Here is a 5,971-nt window from a genome sequence, read left to right as displayed (position 1 = left end):
GCTAATGGAACACCCCGTCGATAAGCTCCACCGATATGTCCGGATCCTCTTCGGAGTCCGGATTGAGGGACCGTTCTGGGTCCTCGGGCTGTGGAGGGCGGTTGTTTATATCCTTTACCTCCTGTCGCAGTTCCTGCATTGAAGTCGTTAGACTACCTATCTAACCATGGGAGTATAAAACAAACGGGCAAGCGCAATTGTTCACTTACCCAACTTGGAGGATCGTACATACTGAATCCGGCCCGCGGGTTGACGTGGAGGAATTCCTCCTTTTCTCCCTTGTACAAAGGGGATAAGATCTTTACTAAGGCGGCGGCTGAGGCCGGCCCCTTACGACCGTAACGTGTGGCGTCATCCTCCCTGTTGAAATCCCACATGGGGTGGCCTCTATATTGAAGCGGCTGCACCCCCCGCATAATGCATGCGGCCATGACTCCAATCATGGTTAGTCCGGAATGAGCCAACAGTCTTATCCGGCCCATCAGGTAAAGGACGTCTCTGTCGCTTTCTCTCTAAGAGCTCCGCGGACGCCAGCTCAAGCATTTCTTCAATGGAGCACTGTTGAACTCAGGGAGACCGATCCGGATAGGGTCCGGTAGCGGGACGTCATCTATGTAAAATCATTCCGAAGGCCAGTCCTCGGACACCTTCTTTGGGGTTCTGGATAGGTATCCGGTCCCGGCGATGCGCCATACTTCGGCTCCGCCCACTTGGTATATAGACCCCTCTTGAGAACGGGGCACCAGGAAGAATAACCTCTTCCACAATGCGAAATGAGCCTCAACGCCTAAAAATAGCTCGCAAAGGGCGACGAAACCCGCAATATGCAATACGGAGGCAGGCGTGAGATTGTGCAGCTGGAGGCCGTAGAACTCCAGAAGCCCGCGAAGAAATGGATGAATTGGAAATCCAAGTCCCCTTACTAGATAGGGGACAAGGCACACTCGCTCTCCTTTAGAAGGATTGGGGGGGCTCTCCGCTTGTTTTTCGCCATTGTAGGTGGCGAGACCGGCTCGGACCGGGACCATGTATGCCTGAGGGAGAAATCCCTTGGCCTGAAGCGACACTAAATCGCTATGCGGGATGGTGCAACTCTCCCAGTCCCCGGGTTTGGGACCGGAGGGGCGAGGGGAGGAGCTGCGACGGCTGGTCATGTTGGAATGGACCTTTGCTGGAAGCGCTCTGATGATAACTCGCGGAAAGGAGAAGATGTGGTTTGGACCTAAATCCCCATCCCGTTAAATAGGCGGCTCGTTTATACGGCTAGGGGTGTGGATGTAAAAACGCCCTGGCTTTTTGCATTCGTTTGACACATGGAAGACGGCCATTATTGGGCGTGGAAGCCGAGGAGCACTACATTACAAAAATCGGACATTATTCCTACAGGTACACAAGATTTGGAGAAGAACCCTCCTTGCAATGCCGAACAATCTGCGCGCCGGACTCGTCGTCATTGAAGCCTAGTTCGAGGGCTACTGAGGGAGTCCTGGATTAGGGGGTGTTCGGGTAGCCGGACTATACCTTCAACCGGACTCCAGGACTATGAAGATACAAGATTGAAGACTTCGTCCTGTGTCCGGATGGGACTTTCCTTGGCGTGGAAGGCAAGCTTGGCGATGCGGATATTCAAGGTCTCCTACCATTGTAACCGACTCTATGTAACCCTAACCCTATCCGGTGTCTATATAAACCGGAGGGTTGTAGTCCGTAGGCAATCAACTCCATATACAACAATCATACCATAGGCTAGCTTCTAGGGTTTAGCCTCCTTGATCTCGTGGTAGATCTACTCTTGTACTACCCATATCATCAATATTAATCAAGCAGGACGTAGGGTTTTACCTCCATCAAGAGGGCCCGAACCTGGGTAAAACATCGTGTTCCCTGCCTCCTGTTACCATCCGGCCTAGACGCATAGTTCGGGACCCCCTACCCGAGATCCGCCGGTTTTGACACCGACACCGACCCTCAGCCGAACATCGTGCCGGAACCTACAGTGGTTCCGGACTCCGTCAGGCGACCCCCTTCCAAGAGGGGCAAGTCGCCCGCGCGGGTGACCTCCGTCCATCCGGAAGCACCGGACAATTTGCTGGAAGCGCTTGGAGGCGCTTCCATCAACGAGGAGCACCGCACTATTATGAGTGCGATGATCAAGAAGGTGCAGTCCACCAAGAGTGGACTGACTGAAGCCTGTGCCAGCCTGCTAACAGGCTTTGAGGTATGTATTTAAAATATATGAAAATATTACCGCATAGACAGTAGCCCCTGATGCTCTGTTTGGCGTTCATAAAGAAAAGCCGAATAGAGGATCAAAATAACATTCGCAGGAGTCTAATACCATTATGTCGATATGCATATGCAGGCTTCGCCGCTGACTTCTGCCGCACTGACTGTGGAGGTCGATTCGCTGAAGCAGAACCTCGAGCGGTCCGAGAAAGAGCTCGGCCTTGACAAAAAGCAGCTCGAGGAGAATCAAGGTAAGTAATGCCTTGTCTTTATGTGTACATAAAAAAGATGCAATTGCAAAAGATAATAGGATCATTATTAAAGTGTCAGGGGCCACAACCGAGGTGGCGGCCCTGAAGCATGCGCTGTCCGAGGCCGAAAACAAGGCGGCCACGGAGCACACCGAGCAAGAGAAACATGAGGCATGGGTTGGTGAGGTGCAGCAAGAGCTCCATGCTCTCATGAAGAAGCATGAGACTTTGGAGCTTGACTCGAAGACTCGAGAGTCCGAGCTCGCTGCAGCCCTCGAGAGCACCACGTCTGCCAAGGCCGAAGCCCTAAAAGCCCTCCAGGAAATTGAGGCGATGAATAAGATAGTGGCGGGTAAGGCATTCATTATGCAAAGCAAGCATGTGAAAGTAAATTCCTTGTTACTTACCCGAGTCCGGAGCTCTCCAGGAGCATTCGCAGATTTGCCCCGCAGCGTGTCAGATGCCGCAAAGTACTACCGAGCCGAGGAAGGGAGCTCGATGGAGAAGGTGTTCTGGTCTCAGTATGCTGAGGCCGAACACCCTGTGCCCTTGAGCGACCAGCTGAAGCAATTGGTCGAGCTCCATAAGGCGGCCGAACAGGCCATGAAGGGTCTTATAGTCCGGCTATGGCCTGGAGAGGCCATGCCCGGGAGCTACTTTGGGCTGGTGAAGCGGCTGGTGGATGCCTGTCCTTGACTTGAAGTCATCAAGCGCTCCGTCAGCATCGAGGGCGCCCGCAGGGCGCTTGCCCGTGTTAAAGTGCACTGGGGCAAGATGGATGCTGAGAAGCTGGTGACGGACGGACCACCGCAGGGCAAGGAGCATCGCCGCCCCGAGATGTATTATGAGGGCGTCCTGAAGGGTGCCCGCCTTATGGCGGATGAGTGTTCCAAGGATGTAATTTTTGATTGAACTTGCTCGTGTGATCCTACGTTCATGAAAACTTGTTCATATGTGCTATGCAACACTTGTTTGAATTTAAAATATTACCTTCTGTGCGGCTGTTTATCAAATCTGAGAGATGGCCAATCGTCGACTTCTGCCCCCATGCCAGAAGTGTTGGGGTGTTCGAGGTAAATCTGAGCACTCTTTTTCGCATTCATGGGTCCTTCGAGGGAGGTGCTCAGCGCAACGAACAAGGCAATCTGACTATTATGCTTTATCACTCCCACTTAGCCATAGAATTCTATAATTTTAAATTTTGGCGAAGCCCCTAGTATTCGGAAGACCGAGTTCGGGGCGCTATACACGCCTAAGCCAGACAAAGCCGGCTCCTCGCCCTAAGCGGCATAAGTCTTTAGGGACTCGAAACCTCTCGAACAGCGACCAGCTCTTGCCTTATCACGACAGTCAGTTTTAGCTTTCTCTACTGAGGTGCTTAGCCCAGCTGAACCGGGGCACAATCGTAGTAGTTCTCCCAGTGCTACCTTAGCCGATATAGCGGAACGTAAGGTACCAAAACATGGGAGCCGGGCAAACCCAACTATTGACCCAAGACATGATTCGGAGCTGATGCATATAATGCTATAAGTTCGGGGTGCCGCACTTGTGAAAGTGTTCGGACTTCTCACGCCGTATTATGGGGTGCTTAAGCCCCTGGCATATTGGGCGTACCAGAGTGTACGGTTGCTAGATGTCATGGAAGGACATATATATATAAAAAGGAAGGCATAGAGAATGCAGTAATAGACTGAAGCTATGCATTGTTTATTCGAAAAGGTGCATTAAAGCAGAACGATACAAGTAGTGCGATAAGCAGAAAAAATATGGGACTATTTGACATGTCCCCTCCGGGGGCAAGCTGCGGAATGGTATTGAAAACAGGTATTTTGCTCGTTATAGAGACCACTTGGGAGTTCCATGGTATGACGTAGCTTTTCCGCCTCCCTGGTTGTTGTATTGTGTGTTCGGCGATTATACTGTCGAACAGGGCTTCCGGAGAGTAAGATCCTAAAAGAGAGAGAAAATAAGAAGTTGGGAAGCCCCTAGTGCGGTTAAGACGCATTTAGGGGCGTGCCGTGGTCGTGCCCCTTCCCAAATGCCCATGGTATTTTCAGAGCGTAATTATGTACACATGGCACGGCTTTCGCCGTTTGGCTGGGGCTGGGGTTGGGGCCGCATTGCTATGCTTTCTCGGAACGAGCCAGGCTGGGGTTGGGGCCGCATTGCTATACGCGAATAGAAGAGATGTCAGAGTCCCAGAGTATAGGTCAAGGAGTAAAAGATCCTACTACCACCCGATGGCGACGTGTGCCCGTAAGACACACAGCCATGTTAGTAAAAGTTTTGCAATGTCTAGACTCGACTTCGGCCAAGGAGTGTGGAAGGGGGATTCCTACAGGCAGTCGGCTCTGATACCAACTTGTGACGCCCCCGATTCAATCGTACACTAATCATGCATGCAAATGTGTACGATCAAGATCAGGGACTCACGGGAAGATATCACAACACAACTCTACAAATAAAATAAGGCATACAAGCATCATAATACAAGCCAGGGGCCTCGAGGGCTCGAATACAAGTGCTCGATCATAGACGAGTCAGCGGAAGCAACAATATCTGAGTACAGACATAAGTTAAAGAAGTTTGCCTTAAGAAGGCTAGCACAAACTGGGATACAGATCGAAAGAGGCGCATGCCTCCTGCCTGGGATCCTCCTAAACTACTCCTGGTCGCCGTCAGCGAGCTGCACGTAGTAGTAGGCACCTCCCGAGTAGTAGTAGTAGTAGTAGTAGTAGTAGTAGTAGTAGTAGTAGTAGTAGTAGTAGTAGTAGTAGTAGTAGTAGTAGTAGTAGTAGTAGTAGTAGTAGTAGTAGTAGTAGTAGTAGTAGTAGTAGTAGTAGTAGTAGTAGTAGTAGTAGTAGTAGTAGTAGTAGTAGTAGTAGTAGTAGTAGTAGTAGTAGTAGTAGTAGTAGTAGTAGTAGTAGTAGTAGTAGTAGTAGTAGTAGTAGTAGTAGTAGTAGTAGTAGTAGTAGTAGTAGTAGTAGTAGTAGTAGTAGTAGTCGACGGTGGCGTCTAGCTCCTGGGCTCCATCGTCTGGTCGCAGCAATCGAGTAGAGAGATGGGGAAAGGGGAAACAAAGCAACCGTGAGTACTCATCCAAAGTACTCGCAAGCAAGGAGCTACACTACATATGCATGGATATATGTGTAAAGGGCCATATCAGTGGGCTGAACTATAGAAAGCCAGAATAAGAGGGGGATAGCTAATCCTGTCGAAGACTACGCTTCTGGCAGCCTCCGTCTTGCAGCATATAGAAGAGAGTAGACTAAAGTCCTCCAAGTAGCATCGCATAGCATAATCCTAACCGATGATCCTCTCCTCGTCGCCCTGTGAGAGAGCGACCACCGGTTGTATCTGGCACTTAGAAGGGTGTGTTTTATTAAGTATCCGGTTCTAGTTGTCATAAGGTCAAGGTACAACTCCAAGTCGTCCTGTTACCGAAGATCACGGCTATTCGAATAGATTAACTTCCCTGCAGGGGTGCACCACAT

Source organism: Triticum urartu, chromosome 2A, assembly GCF_056163025.1.
Source record: "Triticum urartu cultivar PI428250 chromosome 2A, HENAU_Tu73, whole genome shotgun sequence".
Taxonomy (NCBI): Eukaryota; Viridiplantae; Streptophyta; class Magnoliopsida; order Poales; family Poaceae; genus Triticum; species Triticum urartu.
The sequence above is the reverse complement of the archived record's forward strand: the minus strand, read 5'-3'. Positions refer to the sequence as shown.